This window comes from Oryzias latipes, chromosome 13 (genome assembly GCF_002234675.1).
Source record: "Oryzias latipes chromosome 13, ASM223467v1".
In the NCBI taxonomy this organism is placed as follows: domain Eukaryota; kingdom Metazoa; phylum Chordata; class Actinopteri; order Beloniformes; family Adrianichthyidae; genus Oryzias; species Oryzias latipes.
The window spans coordinates 1,841,470-1,858,185 of record NC_019871.2 but is presented as its reverse complement, the minus strand read 5'-3'; the positions used below and the strand labels follow the sequence as shown (position 1 = coordinate 1,858,185).

General features: G+C 41.9%; 1 protein-coding gene across 2 annotated transcripts in view; it reads left to right on the top strand.

The window, feature by feature from the left end:
• The window catches only part of LOC101172994 (leucine-rich repeat and fibronectin type III domain-containing protein 1-like protein), a 275,228-nt gene that overhangs the window by 134,077 nt on the left and 124,435 nt on the right, over positions 1-16,716 (top strand). For both annotated transcript variants that reach the window (XM_004075203.4, XM_023961321.1), the window contains one exon: positions 7,169-7,278. The gene's annotated coding sequence lies outside the window, so the exon portion shown is untranslated. The remainder of the gene's footprint in view (positions 1-7,168; positions 7,279-16,716) is intronic.

Here is a 16,716-nt window from a genome sequence, read left to right as displayed (position 1 = left end):
CACAAATTCTTTGTCAAAGTTCAGATATTTGAACTCTGGAAACATTTCTAACCATCGTGACACTCAAAAAAAAAACGCCACAGGACTTCTCAACGCATCTTTGCATTGACTAAACGTTTAAACTGAATGTCCCCGCCACGGGAATCACGCTTAGTGTAAACGCAGCTTTTGTCCTGATTTGATTAAGAGCTATGTTCACTCTTGAAATATAACTTGTCTTTATGGGCAATAGAATAAAACTCAAGCTCAAGATTTAAAAAAGGCAGAAAAAACAGGCAGAGAATATGACTCTTAAACCTGCAGAGTATCTGCCATGTTGTGTAACAAACATCCACGCTACTGTTTTATGCTGATGATGGTATGCTTTTCTGTGTGGACTTCAGTTTGATTTGATTTGATTTGATTTGATTTGATTTGTTGATTTATTTCAGGCATTGTAGTCAAAGCAACAAAGAATTCACACATATTTATCAAACTCATTACAGAAATTATGAAATGCATAGACAGAAAATAAAACAAAACAAACACGTCACTTAAATCACATTTGCTTAATTAAATACAGTGATCATTGACTAAAGTTAGGTAGAGCTTGATTTATTGCTTGAAAAGGAGTGGGAAGAAGTGAGTTTATATAATTCCACCCCTACTGAGTTCATTCAGTTTCCCAATGAAATCCAAAATTCTTCATTTTGAAAAGTTCTCAACTCCCTGTTTCTTTGTCACAAACACATCTGAGTGCTTAAATCTGTTTGACTGAGGTCAACAAAATATAACTTTAGGACTTTTATGTGAACGGGTCTGCAGCTGATACCTTTGCAAACAGCTTAGGATCATAAAGTCTATGCCTACACCTAGTCCCGTTCATCCGGTTAATGACTATCAGGTTGTGCGGTCGGATGAAAAGGTGGTGCAGGTTTGGAGCCTGCATCGCTCCTCTTTCGTTAAAAAAGAGCAGCCAGAGCCCAGGGAAGAGGACAGGAAAGGATTTCAGGATTTCCCCTTTTTTGTTCCTCCTCTCCTCTTTGATAATGGGATTTCTTTCTTTTTAGCTCTGTGACTAAATGGAGTTGGACTTCAATAAGGGCCTGGTGCTGTTGTGTGGCTGGATTGGCAGGGTTTGAGTGGGTGGAGGTAAGCTGAGAGTCCTTGTGTGTTTGTGGGATCTACAGCTTCATCTGTATCAGCTGATAATAGTCACTGTTGCTAAGACAACAAGCAGAGTTCTGATTGTAAAGTTTGATGAGGAGGGTCTGAACATAAAGATGTTTTGTCCTCAGCTATAAAGATTACCAACCGTTACACAAAGTCAGTTTGGAGCAGATTTGCTTTTGTTTTGGCTGCTTCACGTTTTCCCTTTATTTGGATCCAAGCAAAGCTTTGCTTCAACCTCAATTAGGCGAGTTTTTTCGAAGGCACTCAAAGCTCCACAGACGCGCTTCTCTTAAAATCTTCATGAGTTTTGTCAGCACAGATAAATCTGTCATGAGGAGCAACATGGTGTCTTTGGAATCACAATAAAACTTTTCAGGAAGTCAAAGTGTCGAAATAAACTGAACTGATGGTAGCCCAAAAAATGTTTTTTTTCCTTCTTTTTTGGCTTTTCCTTGCAGTCCCATCTCAGACTCATCAATAATCTATCTGCTATGGTCAAAGCTTCTTTTTGGACAAAGCCTGGAGGTTGTTTGTCTGGATGCAGAAGAACTGGAAGTGCTGCTGCAGCTCAATAAATGAAGATAAATCTCGCTGCACATTAAAGCAGGAATAAAGTAGAGACCTACATGATGCTACCAGAAAGATGTAAATGAGCTTCATCCTCGTCTCCATGTGATTTAGTGGAAATGTCCAGTTTCTTAGAGGCTCCATAAATCTACAGTATCTAAAATTCAAACAAGCATTTCTAAAGTGAGTCTTTAAAACAACAAAAGGTCCAAAGAAAGTAGAGTGACTTAAAAGCATTTCTCTGTTTTTATTTCAATGTTCACGAGTCTCTAATTTCAAGTCCAAATCTTAAAGAGCCACACTGATAAACATGATGTTTTTGGTTTTTTTAAAGTGTTCCTATGGCATTTTTCTGATGATGGAGAAAATCATAAAGAAAATGAAGCTCAAAGTTGCATTTCAATTTAATTCAATTCTATTTTATTTTATTTCTATTACCCGATATTTACAACAGCAGTCGTCTCAATGGGCTTCATACCAGTGATTGTGTAATAAACATGAAGCATAAAGAACATAAAGTCAGCTGACTAAGGAGATTCCAGAAAAAACGAAGAAACCTCAGGGGGTGTCCACATGAAGCAGGGATCCTCCCCCAGGACAGCCAGGTGATTTACCAGAACTCTTTTAGAGGATTTAGCTTATCCAGCTCTGCAACTACATGTTTAAATCATGCGCTTTATCCAGATAGAGTTGGGGGACGGCTGGGGTCGCGAGACGAGCCAAAGGCGAGGATCACAGCCAGGTTTCTGAGTATTTCTTTCTTCAAACCTTTGTGAATCAGGAGCAGCCCCGGTAATGTGATGTTGGGGTTGTGAGGGGCTGTAAGCTAGCTAAACAGATGGGAAGTGGGGGCGGGCTTACTCCACATCGACAGTCCAGCCCAGAACTCAAAGGTGAATTTCTGATGAACTGCTGTGGCTCTGCAGAAACTATGTCCTAGAAAAACCCTTTTTTCTTTTTGAAGGGGTCAGAAGATTCATAACGGTATGCTGTCGCAGTAAAATCTGTCCAACACATGAGGCCTTCATCTCCCCTTCTTTTGTTGAAAACTGGCACACAGTAATCATGATTAAAAGACCATTGGGGATGCTGTGAAAACAGATCAGAAGATGATCAGAGTGGGACTTTAAAGTTAAAATTCAATTTTATATGCGTTTTTTTATTGTTTATAAAGAGGTAAACCGAGTTTGCTTTGGATCAATCCATCATAACAGACTGTGTGTGTGTGTGTGTGTGTGTGTGACATGGACATTGTTGGAACAGCCTTCATGTTTCTGACACGAGTCTCCATCTCTATTCCACCGTCTATTTCTCATGTTTTATCGTCCCATTCATCCCGCTTTGTCCTGGTTTCTGGATATTCGTTGAAGCAGCAGTCGTTGTAAATCTTCAGATTGTTCTTCCTGTTACATTTCAAGGTCGTCACTAAAGCTGCGAGCAGAAGCCTACAAACACACAAAAACACACACAAATGTGTGTTGCCTTTGAGGCGAGGCGGCTCTAAATGGATCTTGGGGTCACGGCGGCAATGAGAATTGATTGGCGACAGTGAGAAAAGTCCGTGGAGGCTTAAGGATGAAGGTGCCGCTGTGCGATGATGGGGTCAGATACCCTTTTTTACACCCACACACACAAACACACAATAGCTTATCTTGATGAGCACCAGCAACAACAGAATCTCTCACATTATCAGTGCTGGTAATAATATTCCATTAGCACAAACCATGGCCAAATGGTTTTTACGGGTTATAATCAAAGTGATGACTGCTCAGTGTCGACCGTGCTCCTGGATTTATCTCCCACACACAGATAATAACACAAAGACGCATCAGATTACACAACCAGCGACAAAAAGACGTTTCAAGCCACTGGGCCACAACAGTTTTTGTTTTTTAAACCTGCATTGATTTTTCTATCAGCTCCTCCAGATTGATGTGGGATAAATGTGTAGCTAAATGTCAAAGCGATGGATCTCAATATTTAAAAGGTGCTTAATCCTGCAAGGCCCATTACTTTGTGTTCACATGAAAAGCACGCCGAGAAGAATGGCCGGACGTGGACCTAAAAGCCTGTTGCTTCATCCACGTCTACATTTGACTTATCTTCCACACATTTAGGCTGGTGGGTCAGAAGGTCAAAAATTCACCAACAAACAGGAGCCTCAGATGGAAACACTGAACATCGCCACAGTAGGCCGGCTCCTCAGCAGCACAAACCGGCCTGCTGGTGAACGTCGGTCACCGGAACGGCAACGGCTGAGTGCGGACTGAACCGCCTTCACTGACTGTATATCAGTCACTTTTTCCATGGCAACCACTCTCACCAATAAGGACTGAGCTTGTTAGTAGGCCACACCCCTACCACTTGAAAGCGGGCTACGAAAAATCTGTCAAACATTTTGAACGTTGGATGGTGGGGGCCAGCAGGCTCCACCTACTTTTATTGAGGCATCTGATTGGTCAGTTAATAACTTGAATAACAAAATGAGGATTGTCAAGAACATATTTAAAAAACAAGGTATCAGAGCAAGGATGGTTGTTTTGACTGAGTAACAGCTGATTATTTCTCCATAGAAGTCAACAGGATTATGCGGGTTTGGAACGCCAGGGGGAGGGGCCACTCACGGTGGTAGCAAGGCCCTCTCCGAACAATGCTGCAGCTTGGTTTAGCAAAACTTTATTCAGAAGTTTCCCTGTTGTTTGAACCAAACCCAGTTCAGTCAAACATGACCTGATGCTCTTGCACCATATGGACGCACCAGAAACGAAAAAATCAACGGTTCCAGAAATGTGGGCAGATTTAAATTTGGATCCTTAGCTCTGCTACTAACTTGGTTTTTTTTTACAAATATTAATAAACTTTCACAGCAATGAGAAAATCTACCAAACCCTCTTTTTTGGTGCTTTTGTTAAAAATGTAGACTCAAACATCTGTGTACATTAAATATCAAATGTGATTGTTTGCTCACAAAAGAGTTGAACTTGTCTGTGGCTAAGACTTCAGCACTGAAGGCAGAGAATGAGGGAGCTGTAGAGATGAAGATGATGTCCTTCACCGTTCCTCTCCAGAGATCTCTGCACCGGCTGAGGCTGTCGGCTTGGTAGGAGCGTTCTCAGCACTGCAGAACCGCTGGAGTGGAGGGATTTTAGGCAGCAGGAGGGAGTGGACTTGCAGCAGAAATCTTGTAGAGCTCTTCAGAAGTGAAGGGGGTTAAGCTTGATGCAGAGCAGGGGCGACCATGTCCTAGAGCGCTTTAATCCGCTGGTGGGGGAAGCGTGCAGGTTAATGAGAACAGGTAGAGTTGTCTGTTTTTTCTGGGAAGGTAGAAGACAAAGGAAGTGTTGAGGCAGTGCTGCTGTGCGGTCGGCCTCCAGCATGTTCCTCCTCTGAGGAGCCTATCTGCTTGAAGAGATGACTATCTGCTGGAGAGGTGGAGGTCAGAGGACATCGCAGAAGAAAAGGCACTAGAATCATGATCATCTCTTCAGATGAATTTCTTTAGATCCACAGTTGGACTGTGGGTTTTTGTTCTGACTCTGAAGGAAGAACTGCTAACAGACCTTCAGAACCTCTGGAAAGTTCTGAAGCTGAAAGAACAGCCAGGACCATTAAAACAATTGTGATTTTTTTTGTCCATTTTTTACTAAAGTTGTTCTTGATTTTTGTCTGTTTTCACCTTTTTTCCTCCGATGGTTTTCCTCATGGGACATACTAACATTTGCCACAGTGTTTGTAGACAAAGTCAGGAACAAAGACGGTTTTATCATCAGAGCAGCTAAAGATTTGAAGATATTCCGATGAAGAAGCAGGATTCTTCAGGGACAAAAGGGAGGACAATGGATGAAGCAGACTGGTTGCCAGGTTGGGCTCATTTGCGCAGGAAAAGGCAGGGGAAGTCTGCCAGCATTATTTTTGTGGAAGTGCTGACAGTTCCCAAGCAGAAAATGTGCTTAGAAACCCAGACAATTTCATGCAGTCACCTATTTAGTTTGCTGCACTTCACTCTGAATGCATCTTTTTATAACTGTGAAAAGATAGTTTAGGAAGTGGGCCAAAGTCAGCTCTCATATGTCTGCGGATGAGAATGTGGAGTTTTTGCTTTGGGCTTTAAGGAAAGCACGAAACTTTGGAGAGATAGAGCAGTGAAAGGAGGCACGGAGGAGAGATTTTAATAAGTGATTGAAAGGAACCAGATGGCAACAGGGAGGCGGCTTTGGCAGACGGGAGCTGGAACCACCAGGAAGATAGACTTCAAGAGGTTTCTGTCTTGGCTCCATGTCTCCTTCAGCGCATTACCAGCACAAACAACAATTATGTCGAGTTTTGACTGTTTGCAAACGGGGAATTACCTCAGGTACAAACAGAATCATCAGCAGAAGGCGGTTTGGTCTCATCCACACCTGAAGCTGTCGACCACTGAAGAGAAATGGATGTTAGAGAGGAAAGAGAACTTCTCTGTGATCTAATGATGGAAGGATCTGTGAGTGGGATCTATTTCAATCTGAACGTTAATCCCATTGAAATGTTGAACAATTATTCGGTACTTGATTGATTGTAAATCAATAACACGAGCATATTAGGGATGCTGTAATACAAGTTTGCTTTTTTTCCACTAATTGTCAAGCAGATAATTATGTGTGTGTGTGTGTGTGTTTATGGAAATGCATCTTCCTTTTTATTTTTTTATTTTTCCAATTAAGTCGTGACTAATTAGCAGAAGTTTGATTTGTCTTTGTTTGTCTTCTTTAGTAGTTTTTGGTTTTGATTTCTTGAAATATACTAATTCTAACCCAATCAATAAATATTCCTAAAATCCAGGCGTTTTTTTCTACAGTTTGAGGCATCGATTCAGCCAAGAAATGTTTGTTTCTTGTTTGTTTTTTAGAATCAGTGGGGTGATCAACATTTTGATGGGTAAAAACTGTTTTTCCTCCGAGCGGCTGATTGCATAAAGGACGATGAAATAAATGAGTAAATTCCAAATGCAGGAAAACGGCTTTTCCCTCTAAGCCTTTCCAGATTCCCTCGTAGTTTTCTTAAGTCACCAGCAGTCTGACAGACGCTGCAGCTTAAAGCACACCTGCAGAAAAAGTCCTCTTTCCACAGATATTTACTTATTCAAAACATATTGAACGCTTTTCCTGGATCTGCAAAGAGAGCAAACCGGAGAAGATCTTTTCAGATTTATTCTGCTGGGTTTCAACTCTAAACAGAAAAAAACCTCACAGGATTTGAGGGGAGCTGTTGCAGTTAAAACTGGTGTCAGGCGGCAATCTTCTCCAATATTCCAGCTTCCACAGTTTCTCAGATCAATGGAGTGAAGACGATGACCAAAACCAGCAAAGAACCACTCAACCCCCCTTTTTTAGTCAGTTTCAGATTTACCAATGTTTATATTTTTCTTGCTAACATCTTCTGCTGTTTTTGTTTGTCTCTATTTGATTGACAGTTGACAGAGCCAATGGCTATGCTTTTGAGTGCTGAAAGTGCATCTGCTCCACGCTGAGGTTGAAGTGCAGGAACCTGGAGGAAGACCAGGACAGCTGCTCCTGATTCAAGGTAGTCAAAATACTTTTACTTTACGCCTGATGGCATAAAGTTTTACTGTAAACCCGACGGACACGATCGACTTCTCTAAAGATCTGGATACGTTGTGATGTTTCATCCTCTCATCTCTATAAAATATGGATTAAAAAACAAAACAAGGAATGAGGCTCTGAGTGGGACTGAGCTGGACGACCAACACGAGTTCATCCTACTAACTGAGAGGCTGAAGTTTGTCTTGAATCATAGGCTGTGAGGTTTCTGGATGGTGAAATGTTGCTGTTCCAAACTGTCTTCTGTCCACTTGGCTGGAACAGGTATGATGGATTACTGCTGTATTTACAGTCCTCCCTCTGCTGTGTGTGGAAAACATCAGCCTCATTTTGTGTGTCTGCAGCATGCTCTAATTGATTTTCATGCTTCAGCGGTAATTTGATCATTTGTTTGAAGCTGTGCTTTTATCTCCTTTCTGTCCCTTTAAAATGCAATATATAAATATGAATTGGATAATTTGCTTTTGCATCAAAACTGGAAAAGGTGCTGGAGGTTTACTGACGGTCTTTTAACTTTAATGCATGGACTATGCAGAGTTTAATGGAAACTCAACAGACTGCAGAATAGTTAGTCAGAGAAACTGTTTACGGAGGCCAAAGTACATTTATTCCTGATGTGACATAAAATCAATCATGGTTGCTGATGGGGTGTAATACTGGACAGATGGTCAGGTTTTCACCTGATTAATACTCCTGTGCAGAACAGCAACACTTCATAACCAGACAAGAGGTCTGGTGTTGTTTCGGAATTCAAGTAAGCAGCAAGTCTGTTCATCACCTCATGCAGTCTAAAGACTGTCTGTTGACACGGTAATAACGATGAGGAGGGTTGGACTCTATTTGGAGCGAACGTCTCCTAAAAGCAACCAATGAATTGACCAAGAGCTCCTCTGCAGACCTGACTATTTCACCAGAGAGTCTGGATGATTCAATGAATTGGCGAATGGATGAATAAAAAGGTGGATGGATGGATGGATGGTGAAATTAGTGAGTGCATAGATGGTTAGATGGATGGATGAGTCAGTTAGGATGTAAACTTTTCAAGCTGGGAATTGAAGAATATGTCCTTCAAAAAGTAAAGGTGTGACTTTGGTGACTTGAGGAACGTCTTTAGGCATAAAACACTTCTCTACTGCTCAGCCTGAGATCCTTCTGCTGCTTCTGATCCCGATAGAAGACTGCTGGACATGCTGTGCTGCCTCCCTGCATGTGAGGAGGATCCTCCTGGAGGATCTGGTCTCCGAGAGGAGAAAGAAGCAAAACATGAATCTGAACCGTGAGCTCAGCTTCTGCTATGCTTCGGTGGCCTCAGAGTGACCCCACCGCAGCCTCCTAGGCTAACTCGTAATAGAAACAAAGATTTCATAGCTCCCAATTAGCGCTCTGGAGACAATGACTGAGGCTAATGTGTCTTTAATAGCCACATTAGCTTCTTGCTCTGAGTAATATCGGAAGCGCCTCCGATAAGCAAATAGCCCCATTAGGTAATGGTAGATCCCATAACAACCCCGAACACACATACTAGAGGGGACCCCTGACTGTGCACCCTGCCTTCTGGCACACTCTGAGGTGCGTTCTTCCCTTTCTGTCAGTTTTTCCCCCCTTTTCTTCCTGCACAGACATTTATTCTTAAGCTGTGTGTCCCTGAATTCCTTCCTGACGCGACGTCTTTTCTGCAGCCGTGAAAGAGTTTCCTGTTGAGAAGAATGTTTGTGAAGGTTGAGTCAGGATTACAGTCATGACATGATCAGGCCGAATGTCTCATTAAGTCCATTAACAAATGCAAAAAACCAGAATAAGGACGGACTGGGACAGGTGCCAGTTTGGCTCCTGCTCTCAGATCTCAGATCAACTATGAGAGGTTTACATGTTTAGTGAATATTTGACTTCATTTGAGAACCATGAATGAAAAAGTTGAAGGCAAACCTCTGTGCTGTGAAATGGGGTGTTTTTTAGGATGATGGATCATTTGCAGCCTTTCAGGTTCTGCAGGGAGATCAGATAATGATCTCATAAAGAGTCAACATTTGCAGAGCTGCTTGATTGTTTGACTAGAATCCTGCAGAGCAGATGGCCACAGAACACAGTGGAGAATGTTGATGCACTCGCAGGAAAACATTGACTTTCACAGCTGTTGAGTCTTTTCTGTGGACTGACGCATGGTTTCCACTCTGAAAAGAACTCTTTTAAATAAGCTGAAGATAAATGCGTGTCAGAATTGACTTTCCATGCTATCAGATGCCCCCCTAAATGCCCCCAGTCCTGCAGAAACAAACCAATCTGCTGAATCTGCTGAAAGGTTTCAATAACTGTGATATTCAAGCATCATCAGCACGTATGCTTCTTCAGTGGAAGTTTGTCTTTTTCACGTTTTTGGTTCAAACTGAGGACCTTCTGAAAGATGAAGCTCTGCTCCTCTTTCCTATCTACACTTTAGATTCACAGATACAAAAGCCACGGTGCGATGCGACGGTATCGGCAGAATCTACCAGATTTTACGCTGCCGCCTGATTTCTTGAAAATCGTTGGAGTGATCATGAATGTAAATGGCGGCAGTTTGGTGTCAGGCAGTCACGCGGGGATGAGACCATGACAAAACCACTACAGCTGGGCGGCCACTGGGTGGCGTCAACCAGATTGAACAAATATGTAGATGCCTCCGGACGGCGGCCGTCCACATCAATCGCCTGGTAGCCCGGAGGTAAATAACAAGTGGGCCATTCTGCCTGTCACTGAACTGTCACCATGCGACCCTGAAATGTGCCCGGGCGTCTTCTGACCAATGTCGCCATAAAGGTTGAACTTTGTCGCCACACGGTGGCATTTTGGGAGTTTGGGGACCGCAGTGTTAGTTAATCAAAGATCAGTAAAAAAACAGGCCATGGTGGCTTTTTAGTGAAGTTTCTCCTGGTGCACTTTTGACCTCTCTCCTCACTCTGTAAACTGTGATGTATTAACCCCCCCCAACAGAAGTCAGGAGTAGGAGGACCCCCCCACCAATGGCTTTCATTAATCTGGACCTTGTGGTTTTCAGACGGTGTCTACATTATTTTGTCAGTTGTGTTGGAGCTGCTGCAGTAGGCAGTCTTTCATTTTAGGCTTAAACTTTCTTTTCTTCTTGAAAATAAACTGTTAAGTCAGTTGAAGGCTTTTCTGGAGGAACAAACCATCTTGAGGAGGAGATCATTTTAGCCAATTAACCAATTTATTTTTATTTGAAATGGTTTATTTCAAGCAACCAAGGAATAATACACAAAACAATACAATAAGCATTCATCCATTCATTCAAAGACGTAATAAACAGGATTATATATTACATTATTATACAATGTTAATAGATTAACGTTGTATTCTTGTGCTGTAAATCTTAAGAAGGACCATAAAATATTAACACTTTACTTATCACAATTAGTTGGTTCTTTCCAAACCTTTTGTTCCACTTTTGGTGACCAAACTTCCTGTTCATTTCTCAGTGGTTCCTCATAGTTTAGTTATAAGCCTTAGCTTAATCCTGCTGTTTTGTGTCTTGTTATGCAGACGACGGTCAGATCTGCATGTCTCCTCAAAGATCTCTTCTTTTAACATAGAAAAACATTCAAGAGCATCAACATCTGCATGGCCAAGACTTTCAATTTCATCAGCTTCCCTGTCCAAACAACTGAGGGATGGTTTTTGGTGAGAACTCGTGGTTCTCACCTGGAAACCTTTCATTTTTGAATCAAACTTAAATGTGCCCATAGTTTTAAACATAGGTTAGTATTTTTATTTTATGCTTTTATTGTATTGTCTATTTTCTGTCCTGTTGTATTTACTATTAAATCTCACTTTTAGCTTAATATCTTGGTGGAATTGCTCGAGATTTCAATTGGAGACTCTGAACTTGTTGGAAAAGTCAGTGATATGGACACTGATCAAATGACAAATTTAGGTTTGGGGAGGTTTTCTGAGTCAACATTTGATATTCAGTAACTACCTTATTTTTGGATCTGCTTACAAATAAAGGCCAGGAAAGGATGAAGCGTTTTAAAGGATGTTATTGTGAGTCATTTTGTTGTTTTTTTTTATCGTTCTGATGGTTTCTCTGAGCAATCAAATGCTCATGAAAACCATTTTCAAACTCTAAAAAAAGTTGTGTTACCACTTAGCAAAGAATTATTAGCATAAACACAATTAAATGCAGCTTTAAATCCTACTGAGAGTGAGGCGAAAGCAGCAGAAATGTCATTCATTTGCATATTACATTGTGCACAATAACTCCTGATTCTACTTTGTGACATCTTTGTTTAATGTCAGCTGCTTGGTTACCATTTTCTGCTGAATCACCAGGAAACCTGCATCTTTTGCTTTGCCTTAAACTTACAGTTTGTCAATTAAAAGGGTGCTTTGTCGGCAAATTACGGCTTCCTGTTTACATGATGCTGTTGCAAATAGTTTCCAGAATGAGCTGCTCTCCCATTTGCACCTTCCGTCTTCCTAAAGCGTCCTGTCCGTGTAAAGTGATGTGGGGGATGGAGAAAATGTGGGTCTGATAACGTGATGAAGAAGGAGACGAAGAGCAGTTCTCTGGTTCTGAACTTTCATTAGAATCTCTGATTTTGTTCTGGTCTCAAGTCGGGCTCTGTTGGAGCAGAACGGAAGGCCGGAGGTGATGACGGAGCCAGAAAGTCGGCATGTGGGAACAAAAGGAGGTGAACGGGAACAGTTTGACCCCCGCTCGGTTAGGAACTCCGTGTTTTCCAGCAGTCCTGATCAACTCTATATCTATATGTGCATTTTCAAAAACAGATGAAGTCCAGTTGTGTAATGTAGGACAGGGACTGGACCCAGAAGCAGGACAGAGACAGAAGTCAGATGAAAACACGGTCTTTATTGAGTCCCAGTAGTGGTGTAGGGTTCTGGATGGCTGATGAAATGGATGAGCTGCTGGCCTGGTGGAAGCTGTGACGACTGAAGAGTTGGAGCCTTGATTGGAGTCCTGTGGAATGACAAGTGGTCGACAGTGGTGGAGATGAAGCCGGTTGTACTTCCTGGAGAAGCAAAACCCAGAGTGGGTAAGCGTGCAGATGAAAGCGTGGCATGAGGCTTGGCTTGAGAGCTTAGCATGAGTCAGTTTCTGTACCGCAGGAAGCAGACGGACTGACGTCGACTGAAGGGTGAGGAGTCCAGATAAAGGCTGCAGGCGAGCAGATGGTCACCCGGTAGGGAGGTGACCAGGATCCTGACAAGCTGATGTTCCTCTTTAATAACTTCAGTTTCCTCTGCAAAAGGATTTGTTCCCAAGAGTGAAAACACTGAACATCTGATTAGCTTTAAAACAAGTCTTAAATGAATGACTTCTTCCTTTTTGAAAGGCTCTAGTTACAAAGTTTAATGACGAGTGATCATATCACGTCTCTGACTGTGCGACTCAATGCACTTGCAGCTCTGACCTCTATCAGCTTTTGACTTATAAAATGTAGAAAAAGGTCTTGTTCTTTTTGTTTGTTTGTTTTATCACCTTTTATCACTTGAAATGTCTGGTTATGGGAGTAAATGTGCAAATGTATCGAATTGGTAAACACTAGATTATTGATTTATCCATCTATCCGTCCTTATCATCAAACCCACTTTGTCTCACTCACTGTATCAATCAAAACTCACTTTGTCAAACACTTTGTGTGACTGAATGAAATATCTCACACTAGTTGGTTTAAAGGCATAAGTATGCGTGTGAACACTATCTGTTTTGTGTACATGTTGACATGTGGACATTTTTGCAGCTAGCAGGTGTGTTTATGACATTTGAGTGTGTGTGTGGACAGACCCCGCCCCTTCTAGATTTATATTACATCTGAACCTGACCGTGTTGATAAACATCCAGCAACTTGTTGCTTTATGCTGCTTCATGGTTTTACCCCCCCCCCCTTATAATCACCCTTCAACCCCCCCCCCCCCCCCCCCCCTATAACGTCACTCTCTCTTCTTCCCCTCTTTCCTTTTCCGCCAGGTCCAACACAAAAAATCTTCAAATACGATTAAAATTAATAAAGTTTGGCCTCAATTCCAAAAGAGGGGTTTATTCAGACATACCTCTGGTTTGTCAGAATATTCATGACCCCTCTTGTTAAAGTAAAATATGTCCAACACAAGAGGCCCTCAGCTCTCATCTGTTTGCCTAGCTGTTGGACAGGACAAGTTAAAAAAACAAAAAAAAAACACTAGTCTCATTTGGGGTCATTGGGTTGCTGGAGCCTGTCCCAGCTACTGTTTGGTCGGAGGCGGGGCTTACCCTGGACAGGTCATCAGTCCGTCGCACATGACACACATAGACAACCACACATGATGTACGTAACTCTGGGAGTTGGGGTAGTTCGGAGAGCATATGGTACATCCTATCACTAACCCTTTAAGATCACGTTTCTGATCTTAAAGGGTTAATCTAAAACCATGATGACCAAATCACTGGATCCTAAGTCTTTCTCTAAAAATAGATCAGTAATTTCATTGTACCTTTAAATTTATTCAGTTTTTGGATGTCATTTTTTGTTCCACACACATGGGAAAGTGTTAAATTCATAGTAATGATTACATTAAAGTTTTTACCACAAAAAAATTTGGATTTTTTTTCTTTTTTATTGTTTTTTTTTCTTATATTTAAATGAAGAAAAGCAATTTCTTCATCGTATGGCAGCCATCTTTAAACACGGTCGGCATCTTGGAATCCTCCATGTCCAGAGACCTTTTGACGTAAAGTATTTGAGTCAAACAAAGAGCTTGGTAACGTCCTGCTGTATCGTATCGGCCGTAGCTTCAGGGTTTTATGAGCTTTGTCCGCACGTTAAGGCAGGAACTGATCAGGACAGCCAAACAAATGAAACAAAGCAGCAACACTTTCATATCCACCTTCGGATTCTTCAAGAGCATTACAGGGATTTTCCTTTGTGCGTGTAATTACTCTGCAGCTGTTGGCTCTTTTCTCCATCTTTGGATTTGGTCTTTAATTTGACTCCTTTGTGTCTGCGGTTTTTCCATCTTTCTTTTCCTCCCGTTTCATTTCTGTCCATGTTTTTTTTTCTTTCCCTCTCATTCTTTTGGATTTGTGAGATGCTATTTGTGGTGCTGCAGCATCACTCCTATGAAGCTGCAGGCTGCTCTAATGACTTCAGAGCTTTTCTTATCAATGACTGTTCCCCTGCCAAGATGCCCGTGCTGCTGCTGCTGCGGGCGCAGATGAGTTTTGTATGGCCGCCGTTTGGTGCCAGCCTCAATCTGTTGCAGTTTGCTGAAGGTAATGATGTTTGCTTGGAGGTTTCAGAACAATTTTTGTAATTAAGAGCTTTGGCAGCTGCTTTTATTCAAGATTTTAAGTTAGTCTGTTTTTCTTTCTCTTGTGAAAAACATTTTTGAATCTAAATGGTTGTTTTCATTCTGAAGGATGATTGGTGAGGATGCCGTTTGCCATTCAGTGAAAGCCAGTCTGCATTTCAGTGATACGAAGACCTTCATCTGCCGCCAAATGTATTTTACTGGCATTTTCATTATTATTTAATTCAATTCTGTGGTTTTCATTCTGAAGCAGGGAAGAGAATGCAACCAGCTTGGCAGACGTGAACGTGTCAGGTGCTTGCCAAAGTCCAGAGGACAGCCACGGAGCGTGACGTCGGTGTAGCTAATCAATAAGGACTGACAGAGGCCACATGTGCAGGAAAATGAGAACATGAGGCAAGAATAGAAAAACCTCAGAACGGAGCAGGAAGTGCAACAAGAGGCGGTTTGTTCCTGTCAACCCCACAGCTTACTGCCAGCTCACCATCACCTCATCATAGAAAGATGGAGACATTCATGAGAAGAACGACTAACCCATTAACGTTCTATGATTTATCATTATAGTAGGTTTAAAGCTTCTCATCTGGACGTGGTTTTTGAAGTTGAAGACGTTTCACCTCTCATCCAAAAAGCTTTGTCAATTCTGAATTAGCTGATAAAAGAGCTGGTGTATATATGCGCTCATGGGGGAGGAGTCAGACCTGAAACTGGATGGTTTTGTCTACCTAGACAACATGGTTTCTGGTCGTTAGGAGTCCTTTGTCCTCAGCTGGGGGTTGGGGAGCCAGTGACTCCCTCCCCAAACTGGTCAACTCTTTCAGCTGATAAGAGAGAAGGTTTACCTTTCTTCACCAAGATGGCTTCTTTCACTCCTCGCTCAAACCATTTTTTCTCTCTGGCTAAAATTTGGACTTCACTGTCCTGGAACGAGTGTTTTTTTGAGGATGGAATCTACCTGGATGAATGAGAGTCTTCATAGACATAGTTCTATGATTTACCGTAACTCAACTGTTACATGCTGTTTACGTAATGGACATAGTTCCAGTGGATTATGAAGTGAAGAAAAGCAGCTAGAAACACTTTACAGTTCTAAATCTGGTTCTACCTTGTTCAAAAATCTGCCTCCAGTTCTGTTCATGATAGTTCGTGAGTAACGCTCCAGAATGTACAGTTACTGGTGTTCTATAAATCCATCTTATCTGTGACATTTTCCTACAAACAATTACTGTGCATGCGGGGTCCAAAATTACCTCATCATTTTCCGTTTTGGCTTAAATCTGTCCCACTTCCCCGTGAATCTTTTCCAACCTGCCGTGTTTTCGACCCGTCAACCCAGCGTTCGTCCATATTGGTCGGATTATCGGACAAGATAGGACAACCAGATACCTGTTATTACAAACTCTCATGAGGCAGGATAGATCATCAGAAAACTCACATGCTCTTTGAACCACCGTAGCTTTTCAATCATTTATGCAATTGACGGAAGTAAAGTGTTTACGCGATCAACGTAAACCGTCAGACGGTGTGTTCTTTATGTGTCGGTGGCGACATCTCCAGTTATAAAGGCTGATTGTCAAGTCTAAAAGTTATTTTTATGGACAAACTGGCTTAAAGACATTAAAATAATTGAATGATAATAATGACAATAACAAAACAACTGACACAGGATTTGTAAAACAAATAGTTTCAGACTAGTCTGTTTGCTTTTGTCATCATCAAAGCAGCATTTTGATCTTTTTTTTTTAGAGCCAGGTGAGACTCAGGTTGGCAGTTTGGATCCTCCCTCAGATCCTGTGGCTCAATTAAATCATTTGATTCTTGGCTTTAAGGGCTACTTTTGACATTTTTGGACTTCCATCTTTTAAAATGTCACCACATTCTGGAGTCGAGAGGAAGCTGCTGTGCAGAATTTCAGGACTGATCTCGTGAACGAAGCTTCAGAAGCTGAAGTGAACGTTTCCACGCAGCTCGGTGGGCGTCCTCCGTCGTTCCTGTCTCACTACTCCAAACGTCAGCCAGATTTTTCCCAAGATCTCTTCTGGTCTGACCGTGGGCAGCAGATGCAGCCGGGCTGCCGCCTGGCTCCGTAATGTGT